The 16,402-nt window shown below is 42.3% G+C and overlaps 1 protein-coding gene across 1 annotated transcript in view; it reads right to left on the bottom strand.

Moving 5' to 3' along the window:
* Window positions 1-14,534, bottom strand: part of LOC124042231 (protein eyes shut homolog) — a 90,148-nt gene extending 75,614 nt beyond the window's left edge. Inside the window, exon 1 of the mRNA XM_046360648.1 lies at window positions 14,390-14,534. The gene's annotated coding sequence lies outside the window, so the exon portion shown is untranslated. The remainder of the gene's footprint in view (window positions 1-14,389) is intronic.
* Window positions 14,535-16,402: the final 1,868 nt, after the last annotated feature.

The following is a 16,402-nucleotide window of genomic DNA, read 5'->3' as shown; positions in this document are numbered from 1 at the left end:
CTGATGAGTCAGAGTCTAGACATCCAACACCTACTGATGAGTCAGAGTCTAGACATCCAACACCTACTGATGAGTCAGAGTCTAGACATCCAACACCTACTGATGAGAGTCAGAGTCTAGACATCCAACACCTACTGATGAGTCAGAGTCTAGACATCCAACACCTACTGATGAGTCAGAGTCTAGACATCCAACACCTACTGATGAGTCAGAGTCTAGACATCCAACACCTACTGATGAGAGTCAGAGTCTAGACATCCAACACCTACTGATGAGAGTCAGAGTCTAGACATCCAACACCTACTGATGAGTCAGAGTCTAGACATCCAACACCTACTGATGAGAGTCAGAGTCTAGACATCCAACACCTACTGATGAGTCAGAGTCTAGACATCCAACACCTACTGATGAGAGTCAGAGTCTAGACATCCAACACCTACTGATGAGAGTCAGAGTCTAGACATCCAACACCTACTGATGAGTCAGAGTCTAGACATCCAACACCTACTGATCCAACACCTCTGATGAGTCTAGACATCCAACACCTACTGATGAGAGTCAGAGTCTAGACATCCAACATCTACTGATGAGAGTCAGAGTCTAGACATCCAACACCTACTGATGAGTCAGAGTCTAGACATCCAACACCTACTGATGAGAGTCAGAGTCTAGACATCCAACACCTACTGATGAGTCAGAGTCTAGACATCCAACACCTACTGATGAGAGTCAGAGTCTAGACATCCAACACCTACTGATGAGTCAGAGTCTAGACATCCAACACCTACTGATGAGTCAGAGTCTAGAGATCCAACACCTACTGATGAGTCAGAGTCTAGACATCTAACACCTACTGATGAGTCAGAGTCTAGACATCCAACACCTACTGATGAGTCAGAGTCTAGACATCCAACACCTACTGATGAGAGTCAGAGTCTAGACATCCAACACCTAACGATGTGAGTCAGTCTAGACATCCACACCTAACGATGAGTCAGAGTTTAGTTCTCCAACATCTAACAATGAGTCAGAGTTTAGAACTCAAACACATGATGATGAGTCAGAGTTTGGATAATACTGATGAGACATCAGAGTTGAAAGAAAATGGTGATCTGGGTTGCGTCCCAAACAACACACTATTTCCTATATTTCCTATGGGCCAGAAGGAGTCCACTGCATAGGGTGGCATTTGGGACACAGCCATGCTATCTCGCTATGTTCCTGTGGAACAGCTTTAAAGAGAAGTGATGTTCACAGGTCTCTCTCCTTTAATCGACCATTTCACATCACAAAATTATACTTTAGAATCTCAAACGTATTTTCTATCAGATGACCTCTAGTCTATATTATTAACCATTAGACATCGTTTTTGACATCAGCCATGTTTCACACCACTACAAGCACTGTTTAACATACAAATATAATCCACTGTGTCTTAACTATCACGAGACGTCAGCTAAAGTATATTCTTGATTAAATATTCACAATGCTCCATGTTCCCTCGATTTGTGTGTGATCAGCAAGGTTGAGGAGTGGAATCAGATGAGACAGATGACTTGTCACTACTGAACTGGGCCCCAATTTATCAAGCATTTCAGAGTAGGAGTGCTGATCTAGGATCAGGTCCTCTCTGTCCATAATAATCACTATGATTCATTATGATCTAAAATACAAAACTGATTCTAAATAAGCACTACAGTACTACATTCAGATACATTAGCTCCTCTGTAGCTGGCAGCCTCATGTTGAAGACAGTTGATTTAATATACTGTACATTAGCTCCTCTGTAGCTGGCAGCCTCATGTTGAAAACAGTTGATTTCATATACTGTACATTAGCTCCTCTGTAGATGGCAGCCTCATGTTGAAAACAGTTGATTTCATATACTGTACATTAGCTCCTCTGTAGCTGGCAGCCTCATGTTGAAAACAGTTGATTTCATATACTGTACATTAGCTCCTCTGTAGATGGCAGCCTCATGTTGAAGACAGTTGATTTCATATACTGTACATTAGCTCCTCTGTAGCTGGCAGCCTCATGTTTAAGTAAAACACCATATGGCAGCACTACTGTATAAAATGTGCAGTAAAACGATGCCATAGTCTAAATATGTAACCAACATGGCACTATGTCACAATGATTCTCAGTCAATCATCTTCAATGTCAAATGGCCAGGTTATTAAGGAAGTAATCATTAACATTGCAACTGCACAAAATGAATGTGTGGGGGTCTGGTCTTCAATACTGTACATGGGCATTGCCGTGGTAGAGGGAAAGGGGGATACCTAGCTAGTTGTACAACTGAATGTATTCAACTTCGGCGCCCAGGGATCGGTAGGTTAACTGTCTTGTTCAGGGGCAGAATGAGAGATGTTTATCTTTTTACCTCAGCTCTGGGATTTGATTGAGCAACCTTTCGGTTATTGGCCCTACGCTCTAACCACTAGAAGTAGGGGTGCTGAGGGTACTGCAGAACTCCCTGAAAAATCTGAATAAAAAAATATACTAATACAAAATATATATACAGTTGAAGTCGGAGGTTTACATACACTTAGGTTGGAGTCATTAGAACTCATTTCTCAACACTCCACTTGTTAACAAATTATAGTTTTGGCAAGTTGGTTAGGACATCTACTTTGTGTATGACACCAAGTCATTTTTACAACAATTGTTTACAGACAGATTATTTCACTGTATCCCAATTCCAGTGGGTCAGAAGTGTACATACAATAAGTTGACTGTGCCTTTAAACAGCTTGGAAAATTCCAGAATGTAATCCCATGGCTTTAGAAGCTTCTGATAGGCTAATTGACATCATTGGAGTCAATTGGAGGTGTACCTGTGGATGTATTTCAAGGCCGACCTTCAAACTCAGTGCTTCTTTACTTGACATCATATGAAAATCAGAAGACACCAGTCAAGACCTCCACATTTTTTTTGTAGACCTCCACAAGTCTGGATCATCCTTGGGAACAAGGATGAAGGTACCATGTTCATCTGTACAAACAATAGCACGCAAGTATAAACACCATGGGACCACGCAGCCGTCATACAGCTCAGGAAAGAGACGCATTCTGTCTCCTAGAGATGAACATACTTTGGTGCAAAAAGTGCAAATCAATCCCAGAACAACAGCAAAGGACCTTGTGAAGATGCTGGAGGAAAGAGGCACAAAAGTATCTATAGCCACAGTAAAACGAGTCCTATATCGACATAACCTGAAAGGCCGCTGAGCAAGGAAGAAGCCACTGCTCCAAAAAAGCCATACTACGGTTTGCAACTGCACATTGGAACAAAGTGGAGAAATGTCCTCTGGTCCGATGAAACAAAAATAGAACCGTTTGGCCATAATGACCATCATTATGTTTGGAGGAAAAAGGGGGAGGCTTGCAAGCCGAAGAAAACCATCCCAACCGTGAAGCATGGGGGTGGCAGCATCATGTTGTGGGGGTGCTTTGCTGCAGGAGGGACTGGTGCACTTCACAAAATAGAGGGCATCATGAGGATAGATAATTATGTGGATATATTGAAGCAACATCTCAATATCAGTCAGGAAGTTAAAGCTTGGTCGCAAATGGGTCTTCCAAATGGACAATGACCCCAAGCATACTTTCAAAGTTGTGGCAAAATGGCTTAAGGACAACAAAGGCAAGGTATTAGAGTGGCCATCACAAAGCCATGAGCTCAATTCTATGAAAAATGTGTAGGCAGAACTGAAAAAGCTTGTGTGAGCAAGGAGGCCTACAAGCCTGACTCAGTTACACCAGCTCTGTCAGGAGGAATAGGCCAAAATTCATCCAACTTCTTGTGGGAAGCTTGTGGAAGGCTACCTGAAACGTTTGACCCAAGTTAAACAATTTAAAGGCAATGCTTCCAAAAACTAAGTGAGTATATGATAACTTCTGACCCACTTCTGAATGTGATGAAAGAAATAAAAGCTGAAAGAAATCATTCGCTCTACTATTATTCTGACATTTCACATTATTCAAATAAAATGGCCACTAAAATAACAATGTACATTTTTCTGATATAATTATTTTCTTACTTTCAGTCCACGAGAATCCAATTTGATATTTTCAATAGTAAACTGACAGTGCATCACAAATGGTGACCTGTTCCTTATAAATGACCATATAATGTACTTTCATCATTTATATAATTTACATGTTTTATTTCAATTTGAGTGAGAGTGATGGGAGTGAGAGAGAAATAGAGAGTTAGTTTTGTGAGTGTAATGCTTACTGTTTATTTCTTATTTCTTATTGTTTCTTACTGTTTATTTCTTATTGTCTATTTCACTTGTTTTGACAATATAAACATATGTTACCCATGCCAATAAAGCCCTTTGAATTCAAATGTAAGCAACATGTGAATAGGAAGAGTAGGTCAACTCAGACAAAAGACTGAACAGATGTCCGTTTGATATCCCTCCCTCCCTCCCCTCCCTCCCTCCCTCCCTCCCTCCCTCCCTCCCTCCCTCCCTCCCTCCCTCCCCCTCCCTCCCCCTCCCTCCCTCCCTCCCTCCTCCCTCCCTCCCTCCCTCCCGTCCCTCCCTGCCTCCCCCTCCCTCCCGTCCCTCCCTCCCTCCCTCCCTCTTCCTCCCTCCCTCCCTCCCTCCCTCCCTCCCTCCCCCTCCCTCCCTCCCTCCCTCCCTCCCTCAGCATGCCAGTCAGAAGAGTCAAGGCTTTCAAATGCACAGATTTCCCATCACTGAGGTGTGTTTTATAGGCATAGGGGACAATAGCATATCAAGCACGTTTGATCATATATTTGGAGTGTGCACCTTCAACAATGTGAAGAAAAAGAAAAAGCTACACAACAGGCAATTGTGCCGATGAATCACACAGATACAGAGCTTTTATGTACAAAGCAGTCTTGGATGCACATGTAATATGCTAGCTCAAGGTGACTGCCACTGTAGACAACATGCAATATGCTAGCTCAAGGTGACTGCCACTGTAGACAACATGCAATATGCTAGCTCAAAGTGACTGCCACTGTAGACCACATGCAATATGCTAGCTCAAGGTGACTGCCACTGTAGACAACATGCAATATGCTAGCTCAAAGTGACTGCCACTGACAACATGCAATAGACAACATGCAATATGCTAGCTCAAAGTGACTGCCACTGTAGACCACATGCAATATGCTAGCTCAAGGTGACTGCCACTGTAGACAACATGCAATATGCTAGCTCAAGGTGACTGCCACTGTAGACCACATGCAATATGCTAGCTCAAGGTGACTGCCACTGTAGACAACATGCAATATGCTAGCTCAAAGTGACTGCCACTGTAGACAACATGCAATATGCTAGCTCAAAGTGACTGCCACTGTAGACAACATGCAATATGCTAGCTCAAAGTGACTGCCACTGTAGACCACATGCAATATGCTAGCTCAAAGTGACTGCCACTGTAGACCACATGCAATATGCTAGCTCAAGGTGACTGCCACTGTAGACCACATGCAATATGCTAGCTCAAGGTGACTGCCACTGTAGACAACATGCAATATGCTAGCTCAAAGTGACTGCCACTGTAGACCACATGCAATATGCTAGCTCAAGGTGACTGCCACTGTAGACAACATGCAATATGCTAGCTCAAGGTGACTGCCACTGTAGACCACATGCAATATGCTAGCTCAAGGTGACTGCCACTGTAGACCACATGCAATATGCTAGCTCAAAGTGACTGCCACTGTAGACAACATGCAATATGCTAGCTCAAGGTGACTGCCACTGTAGACAACATGCAATATGCTAGCTCAAAGTGACTGCCACTGTAGACAACATGCAATATGCTAGCTCAAAGTGACTGCCACTAGACCACATGCAATATGCTGCCAAGTGACATGCAATATGCTAGCTCAAAGTGACTGCCACTGTAGACAGACCACATGCAATATGCTAGCTCAAAGTGACTGCCACTGTAGACAACATGCAATATGCTAGCTCAAGGTGACTGCCACTGTAGACCACATGCAATATGCTAGCTCAAGGTGACTGCCACTGTAGACCACATGCAATATGCTAGCTCAAGGTGACTGCCACTGTAGACAACATGCAATATGCTAGCTCAAGGTGACTGCCACTGTAGACAACATGCAATATGCTAGCTCAAGGTGACTGCCACTGTAGACAACATGCAATATGCTAGCTCAAGGTGACTGCCACTGTAGACAACATGCAATATGCTGAGCTCAAGGTGACTGCCACTGTAGACAACATGCAATATGCTAGCTCAAGGTGACTGCCACTGTAGACCACATGCAATATGCTAGCTCAAGGTGACTGCCACTGTAGACAACATGCAATATGCTAGCTCAAGGTGACTGCCACTGTAGACAACATGCAATATGCTAGCTCAAAGTGACTGCCACTGTAGACCACACTAGGCAGACCACATGCAATATGCTAGCTCAAAGTGACTGCCACTGTAGACTAGGCAGACCACATGCAATATGCTAGCTCAAAGTGACTGCCACTGACTAGGCAGACCACATGCAATATGCTAGCTCAGTGACTGCCACTGTAGATGCAATATGCTAGCTCAAAGTGACTGCCACTGTAGACCACATGCAATATGCTAGCTCAAGGTGACTGCCACTGTAGACAACATGCAATATGCTAGCTCAAGGTGACTGCCACTGTAGACAACATGCAAATGCTAGCTCAAGGTGACTGCCACTGTAGACAACATGCAATATGCTAGCTCAAGGTGACTGCCACTGTAGACAACATGCAATATGCTAGCTCAAGGTGACTGCCACTGTAGACAACATGCAATATGCTAGCTCAAGGTGACTGCCACTGTAGACAACATGCAATATGCTAGCTCAAGGTGACTGCCACTGAGAGACATGCAATATGCTAGCTCAAGGTGACTGCCACTGTAGACCACATGCAATATGCTAGCTCAAGGTGACTGCCACTGTAGACTAGGTGGCAGACCACATGCAATATGCAAGCTCAAAGTGACTGCCACTGTAGACCACATGTAATATGCTAGCTCAAAGTGACTGCCACTGTAGACTAGGCAGACCACATGTAGCTCAAAGTGACTGCCACTGTAGACCACATGTAATATGCTAGCTCAAAGTGACTGCCACTGTAGATAGGCTGACCACATAGCTCTAGCTCAAAGTGACTGCCACTGTAGACTAGGCAGACCACATGTTTTTTAACCCTCCCTGTTATTTTGTTGTAAAATGGTGCAAAAAGCCTTTTGAAGTAATTTATTAAAGGCTTGAGAGAGATGGCGAGAGAGATAGGTAGAGAGAGAAGAAGAGAGATAGGTAGAGAGAGAAGAAGAGAGATAGGTAGAGAGAGAAGAAGAGAGATAGGTAGAGAGAGAAGAAGAGAGATAGGTAGAGAGAGAGGAAGAGAGAGAGGTAGAGAGAGAGGTAGAGAGAGAGGTAGAGAGAGAGATAGGTAGAGAGATAGGTAGAGAGAGAGGAAGAGAGATAGGTAGAGAGAGAGGTAGAGAGATAGGTAGAGAGAGAGAGGAAGATAGAAGGAAGGAGAGGAAGAGAAAACAGTGCTGACTCAAACTTGAATAAAATAAAATGACAATATGTTTCACTCCCGTGGTGCTTTCACTGCTGTAGATTCCCAGATGATCTGAGATGACTGATGTCATTGTTGCTGGTATTATTACATCTTTTCATGACTGAAATTTCTCTACCCAATGTTCTCAACACAATCATGCTGACTCATATTCTGCTACTGATCAGCTACTGTACAGTAACAAATTGAACACACACACACACACACACACACACACACACACACACACACACACACACACACACACACACACACACACACACACACACACACACACACACACACACACACACACACACACACACAGATAGTTTTGAAGCCATGTTTTTGGTCTTGTCTTTTCTATGTAATTACTGCACATAAATGAAAAATGACATGAAGGAGAAAAATATAACAAATCAAAGCTAAGTGAAGGTGTGATGCTATCCCCAACATGCCAGTTTGCACCTTCGTCATCTCTAAGAGAACACCTCAGGTTTTATCATCTCTCTCTAAGGGAACACCTCAGGTTTTATCATCTCTAAGGGAACACCTCAGGTTTTATCATCTCTCTAAGAGAACACCTCAGGTTTTATCATCTCTCTCTAAGGGAACACCTCAGGTTTTATCATCTCTAAGAGAACACCTCTCTAAGGGAACACCTCAGGTTTTTATCTCTCTAAGGGAACATCTCTCTCTAAGGGAACACCTCAGGTTTTATCATCTCTCTCTAAGGAACACAGGTTTTATCATCTCAGGAACACCTCAGGTTTTATCATCTCTCTAAGGAACACCTCAGGTTTTATCATCTCTAAGAGAACACCTCAGGTTTTATCATCTCTCTAAGGGAACACCTCAGGTTTTATTTTATCATCTCTCTCTAAGAGAACACCTCAGGTTTTATCATCTCTCTCTAAGAGAACACCTCAGGTTTTATCATCTCTCTCTAAGGAACACCTCAGGTTTTAAGAGAACATCAGGTTTTATCATCTCTCTAAGAGAGGTTTTATCACCTCAGGTTTTATCATCTCTCTAAGAGAACACCTCAGGTTTTATCTCTCTCTAAAGAACACCTCAGGAACTAAGAGAACCTCAGGTTTTATCATCTCTCTAAGGGAACAAGGAGGGAACACCTCAGGTTTTATCATCTCTCTCTCAGGTTTTATCATCTCTAAGAGAACACCTCAGGTTTTATCATCTCTCTCTAAGAGAACACCTCAGGTTTTATCATCTCTCTCTAAGGGAACACCTCAGGTTTTATCATCTCTCTAAGGGAACACCTCAGGTTTTATCATCTCTCTAAGAGAACACCTCAGGTTTTTTTATCATCTCTCTAAGAACACCTCAGGTTTTATCATCTCTAAGAGAACTCAGGTTTTATCATCTCTAAGAGAACACCTCAGGTTTTATCATCTCTCTCTAAGAGAACACCTCAGGTTTTATCATCTCTCTCTAAGGGAACACCTCAGGTTTTATCATCTCTCTAAGGAGAACACCTCAGGTTTTCATCACCTCAGGTTTTATCATCTCTCTAAGAGAACACCTCAGGTTTTATCATCTCTCTAAGGAACACCTCAGGTTTTATCATCTCTTCTAAGGGAACATCATCTCTCTAAGGGAACACCTCAGGTTTTATCTAAGGGAACACCTCAGGTTTTATCATCTCTCTAAGGGAACACCTCAGGTTTTATCATCTCTAAGGGAACACCTCAGGTTTTATCATCTCTCTCTAAGGGAACACCTCAGGTTTTATCATCTCTCTAAGGGAACACCTCAGGTTTTATCATCTCTCTAAGGGAACACCTCAGGTTTTATCATCTCTCTAAGGGAACACCTCAGGTTTTATCATCTCTCTAAGGGAACACCTCAGGTTTTATCATCTCTAAGAGAACACCTCAGGTTTTATCATCTCTCTAAGGGAACACCTCAGGTTTTATCATCTCTCTAAGGGAACACCTCAGGTTTTATCATCTAAGGGAACACCTCAGGTTTTATCATCTCTCTCTAAGGGAACACCTCATCTCTCTAAGGGAACACCTCAGGTTTTATCATCATCTCTCTAAGGGAACACCTCAGGTTTTATCACCTCAGGTTTTATCTCTCTAAGGGAACACCTCAGGTTTTATCATCTCTCTAAGAGAACACCTCAGGTTTTATCATCTCTCTCTAAGAGAACACACCTCAGGTTTTATCAGGTTTTATCATCTCTCTAAAGGAACACCTCAGGTTTTATCATCTCTCTAAGGGAACACCTCAGGTTTTATAAGAACACCTCAGGAACACCTCAGGTTTTATCATCTCTCTAAAGGAACACCTCAGGTTTTATCTCTCTAAGGGAACACCTCAGGTTTTATCATCATCTCTAAGGGAACACCTCAGGTTTTAAGGGAACACCTCAGGTTTTATCATCTCTCTAAGGGAACACCTCAGGTTTTATCATCTCTCTAAGGGAACACCTCAGGTTTATCATAAGGGAACATCAGGTTTTATCATCTCTCTCTAAGGGAACCTCAGGTTTTATCATCTCTCTAAGGGAACACCTCAGGTTTTATCATCTCAGAACACCTCAGGTTTTATCATCTCTCTAAGGGAACACCTCAGGTTTTATCATCTCTCTCTAAGAGAACACCTCAGGTTTTATCATCATCTCTCTAAGGAACACCTCAGGTTTTATCATCTCTCTAAGGGAACACCTCAGGTTTTATCATCTCTCTAAGGGAACACCTCAGGTTTTATCATCAGGTTTTATCTCTCTAAGGGAACACCTCAGGTTTTATCATCTCTCTCTCAGGGAACACCTCAGGTTTTATCATCTCTCTAAGGGAACATCCTCAGGTTTTATCATCTCTCTCTAAGAGAACACCTAAGAGAACACCTCAGGTTTTATCATCTAAGAGAACACCTCAGGTTTTATCATCTCTCTCTAAGGAACACCTCTCAGGTTTATCATCTCTCTAAGGGAACACCTCAGGTTTTATCATCTCTCTAAGGGAACACCTCAGGTTTTATCATCTCTCTAAGGGAACACCTCAGGTTTTATCATCTCTCTAAGAGAACACCTCAGGAACACCTTTTATCATCTCTCTAAGGGAACACCTCAGGAACTAAGGGAACACCTCAGGTTTTATCATCTCTCTAAGGGAACACCTCAGGTTTTATCATCTCTCTAAGGAACACCTCAGGGGAACACCTCAGGTTTATCATCTCAGGTTTTATCTCTCTAAGGGAACACCTCAGGTTTTATCATCTCTCTCTAAGGGAACACCTCAGGTTTTATCATCTCTTTAAGGAACACCTCAGGTTTTATCATCTTCTAAGAGAACACCTCAGGTTTTATCATCTCTCTAAGGGAACACCTCAGGTTTTATCACTCTCTAAGGGAACACCTCAGGTTTTATCATCTCTCTAAGGGAATCACCTCAGGTTTTATCATCTCTCTAAGGGAACACCTCAGGTTTCTAAGGGAACACCTCAGGTTTTATCATCTCTCAGGAACACCTCAGGTTTTATCATCTCTCTCTAAGGGAACACCTCAGGTTTTATCATCTCTCTCTAAGGGAACACCTCAGGTTTTATCATCTCTCTAAGAGAACACCTCAGGTTTATCATCACCTCAGGTTTTATCATCTCTCTAAGGGAACACCTCAGGTTTTATCATCTCTCTAAGAGAACACCTCAGGTTTTATCATCTCTCTAAGGGAACACCTCAGGAACACCTCAGGTTTTATCATCATCTCCTAAGAGAATTTATCATCTCTCTAAGGGAACACCTCAGGTTTTATCATCTCTCTAAGAACACCTCAGGTTTTATCACTAAGAGAACACCTCAGGTTTTATCATCAGGTTTTATCTCTCTAAGGGAACACCTCAGGTTTTATCATCTCTCTAAGGGAACACAGGTTTTATCATCTCTCTAAGGAACACCTCAGGTTTTATCATCTCTCTAAGGGAACACCTCAGGTTTTATTATCATCTCTAAGGGAACACCTCAGGTTGTATCATCTCTCTAAGGGAATGATAGGAGTGCTGGTCTAGGATCAGGTTCCTCCTGTCCATGTAATCTTATTCATTGTGATCTAAAAGGCTAAACTGGTCCTAGATCAGCAGTCTTACTATGAGAAGCTTAGTGAATACGGGCTCTCCAATCCCCTTTCCATTGGAGTGATTTCACGGTTGAACATAGGGTATATGATGAAAGGATCTCAAGATAATGGTGAATTGGCAGGCAGTGGGGAATAGGATGAGGGGTAACACTCTACTTGACACCCAGCGTCATAACACGTAATGACACAGTCATAACCATGTCGTAATATGTCACAACAGCTGTCATAATGTGTCATTACTTGTCATAATATGGTCATAACACTGTCATGACCCATATAGTTACATCTGTTGTGACATATATTGTGTTATTTTAAAGGCTGGCTATGACACCTACATAAGAGTGTCAAAATCCACATTTCTTCAAATGATTTTTTTCCCCAGCAAAAAAAGTTTCCTTTCATTTTGAAAGTTTGTAATTAATTCTTTACAGTCATGTTAAATTTTCATTACATTTTAAATAACTTGCAGAAAATACACTTTATGACACTGTCACGTTCAGAAAATGTCATGTAACATAAACATGCTATTGACAAGTAGGCTATGGAATGTTTTTCCTTGTGTGGTTGGTTTTGTGTCTTTTGACACGCCTATGTAGGTGTCATAATCAGAGATAAAATAACACAATATATGTCACAACAACTGTAAATACATGGGTCACGACAGTGTTATGACCATGTTATGACAGGTTACGTCAGCTGTTATGACATATTATGACATCGTTAGGATGAGGTAAGATACAGTGGGGAATAGGATGAGGTAAGATACAGTGGGGAATAGGATGAGGTAAGATACAGTGGGGAATAGGATGAGGTAAGATACAGTGGGGAATAGGATGAGGTAAGATACAGTAGGGAATAGGATGAGGTAAGATACAGTGGGGAATAGGATGAGGTAAGATACAGTGGGGAATAGGATGAGGTAAGATACAGTGGGGAATAGGATGAGGTAAGATACAGTGGGGAATAGGATGAGGTAAGATACAGTGGGGAATAGGATGAGGTAAGATACAGTGGGGAATAGGATGAGGTAAGATACAGTAGGGAATAGGATGAGGTAAGATACAGTGGGGAATAGGATGAGGTAAGATACAGTGGGGAATAGGATGAGGTAAGATACAGTGGCGAATAGGATGAGGTAAGATACAGTAGGGAATAGGATGAGGTAAGATACAGTAGGGAATAGGATGAGGTAAGATACAGTGGGGAATAGGATGAGGTAAGATACAGTGGGGAATAGGATGAGGTAAGATACAGTAGGGAATAGGATGAGGTAAGATACAGTGGGGAATAGGATGAGGTAAGATACAGTAGGGAATAGGATGAGGTAAGATACAGTAGGGAATAGGATGAGGTAAGATACAGTGGGGAATAGGATGAGGTAAGATACAGTGGGGAATAGGATGAGGTAAGATACAGTGGGGAATAGGATGAGGTAAGATACAGTGGGGAATAGGATGAGGTAAGATACAGTAGGGAATAGGATGAGGTAAGATACAGTGGGGAATAGGATGAGGTAAGATACAGTGGGGAATAGGATGAGGTAAGATACAGTAGGGAATAGGATGAGGTAAGATACAGTGGGGAATAGGATGAGGTAAGATACAGTGGGGAATAGGATGAGGTAAGATACAGTGGGGAATAGGATGAGGTAAGATACAGTGGGGAATAGGATGAGGTAAGATACAGTGGGGAATAGGATGAGGTAAGATACAGTGGGGAATAGGATGAGGTAAGATACAGTGGGGAATAGGATGAGGTAAGATACAGTGGCGAATAGGATGAGGTAAGATACAGTGGGGAATAGGATGAGGTAAGATACAGTAGGGAGTAGGATGAGGTAAGATACAGTGGGGAATAGGATGAGGTAAGATACAGTGGGGAATAGGATGAGGTAAGATACAGTAGGGAATAGGATGAGGTAAGATACAGTGGGGAATAGGATGAGGTAAGATACAGTGGGGAATAGGATGAGGTAAGATACAGTGGGGAATAGGATGAGGTAAGATACAGTGGGGAATAGGATGAGGTAAGATACAGTGGGGAATAGGATGAGGTAAGATACAGTGGGGAATAGGATGAGGTAAGATACAGTGGGGAATAGGATGAGGTAAGATACAGTGGCGAATAGGATGAGGTAAGATACAGTAGGGAATAGGATGAGGTAAGATACAGTAGGGAGTAGGATGAGGTAAGATACAGTGGGGAATAGGATGAGGTAAGATACAGTGGGGAATAGGATGAGGTAAAATACAGTGGGGAGTAGGATGAGGTAAAATACAGTGGGGAATAGGATGAGGTAAGATACAGTGGGGAATAGGATGAGGTAAGATACAGTGGGGAACAGGATGAGGTAAGATACAGTGGGGAATAGGATGAGGTAAAATACAGTGGGGAATAGGATGAGGTAAGATACAGTAGGGAATAGTTAGAGATTGTGACTCTAGCTGCACCAAGGTCATCGGTTCAATTCCCGCAGGGATCATCACATACTGTATGAAAAATGTATGACTTACTGTCCTGTAAGTAGCTTTGGTAAAATAGTCTGCTCAGTGGCATAGGTATATGAAGTAAAAGAGTCCGGTCAGCGAAAGGCCTGCTAACTGGACAACACATGGCCTCTCTGGTCATGGGTTCTAAAACCGCCCTGCGACCTTCCATGCTTCCCACATTTGTCTTCCTTCTTCAACTGACCTCTGTATTTATCCAAAACAGAAATAAAATAAGCACTTCTTACCGTATTCTGATGGATGTCTGCCTGTTAGTGTTGATGGTTTGGCCTGCGTTTGCATTCAACACCTGGACACCACTACATCCCAGTTTTACCACAGGGATCCCATCCTGGAGAAACACGTGGAGAAACCGATCTCCTAAATTCTCTTCCCGAGCTGAAAAGAGCAGAGATAATACGATCAGTTCAAAATAATTTCAAAAGTGGCCTATTTTGGTTTGGATTTTGTGGCCTATATTTGGGTAGTCTATTCAGGCTATTCTTTAACAATTCTGATCTTCTCAAAGAAATCTCCGACTTCAACTACCAATTTGACGGAGATACAATATGTGAATAGGAATTGTTTGGAATTTAATTTAAAACCAATTTCCATCCTTTCAGCACCAACAATGCATTTCTATTAAACAGAAAAATTATGTTGGATTGAATGAAAATAACAAAACAATTTTCCAGTACGTTCAAATCTGAATTTCTTTCACAGCAGTACCTGACATGCACGCTATTGAAAAGAGATGCATTATTTGTATCTTAAAAGAATGAGTCAATATTTCTGAATATTGTACTAATATCCAGACACACTATATTTTGGGTCTTTTTATCACCAGAGATCAACTGGGCTTCAAACCAACCTCAAGGGACCAACTGGGCTTCAAACCAACCTCAAGGGACCAACTGGGCTTTAAACCAACCTCAAGGGATCAACTGGGCTTCAAACCAACCTCAAGGGACCAACTGGGCTTCAAACCAATCTCAAGGGACCAACTGGGCTTCAAACCAACCTCAAGGGACCAACTGGGCTTTAAACCAACCTCAAGGGACCAACTGGGCTTCAGACCAACCTCAAGGGACCAACTGGGCTTTAAACCAACCTCAAGGGACCAACTGGGCTTCAAACCAACCTCAAGGGACCAACTGAGCTTCAAACCAACCTCAAGGGACCAACTGGCTTAATCTGACTCTGGGAAACCAACCCAGAGGGGCCAACTGGGCTTCATCTGCCTCTGGGAAACCAACCCCGAGGGCAGGGTTCCCCAGTTGGTGGCTCGTGGGCTATTATTTTTGGCCCATCAAAATTGTTAGGGACATACAAGACTGTAAAAACAAGAGCAAATCAGCTCCAAGTTATTTTAATTTTGGAAACCTGTTACAAAGTATTCCGGGTTGGATGGCGCTGTGTTAAGAAGCCGTGCGGCTTGGTTGGGTTGTGTATCAACCTTTGTCTCTCCCGAGCCCGTACGGGAGTTGTAGCGATGAGACAAGATAGTAGCTACTAAAACAATTGGATACCACGAAAATGGGTAGAAAAAGGGGTAAAATTAAAATGACAATACATTTACAAAAAAGAGACTGGTGTTTTGTAGGTAGGTTTAATGAAGCTGCCAGTTGAGGACACTATAATGCACTTGTCCTCTTGCTCAGTTGTGCACCGAAGCCTCCCATTCCTCTTTCTATTCTGGTTAGCGACAGTTTGTGCTGTTCTGCAAAGGGAGTAGTCAACAGCAATGTACGAGATTTCAATTTATTGGCAATTTCTCGCATGGAATAGCCTTCATTTCTCAGAATAAGAATAGACTGACGAGTTTCAGAAGAAAGTTATTTTCAGCTGCGCTAACATAATTGCAAAAGGGTTTCTAATGATCAATTAGTCTTTTAAAATGATAAACTTGGATTAGCTAATACAACGTGCCATTGGAACACAGGAGTGATGGTTGCTGATAAATGTAGATGTTCCACAAAAAATCTGCCGTTTCCAGCTACAATGGTAATTTACAACATTAACAATGTCTACACTGTATTTCTGATCAATTTGATGTTATTTTAAACGGACCAAAAATGTGTTTTTCTTTCAAAAACAAGGACATTTCTAAGTGACCCCAAACCTTTGAACGGTAGTGTATATCACCTTACCCAATCGAGATGCTAAAAACATCTTTGGAGCGCCAAACAAAGATGTCATGTAGAAATACACAAGACATGTAGTTTTAAGCTGTGTGGCTGTGCCCCCCCAAGCATGTGGCT

Source organism: Oncorhynchus gorbuscha, linkage group LG08, assembly GCF_021184085.1.
Source record: "Oncorhynchus gorbuscha isolate QuinsamMale2020 ecotype Even-year linkage group LG08, OgorEven_v1.0, whole genome shotgun sequence".
NCBI classification, from domain to species: domain Eukaryota; kingdom Metazoa; phylum Chordata; class Actinopteri; order Salmoniformes; family Salmonidae; genus Oncorhynchus; species Oncorhynchus gorbuscha.
The sequence above is the reverse complement of the archived record's forward strand: the minus strand, read 5'-3'. Positions and strand labels throughout refer to the sequence as shown.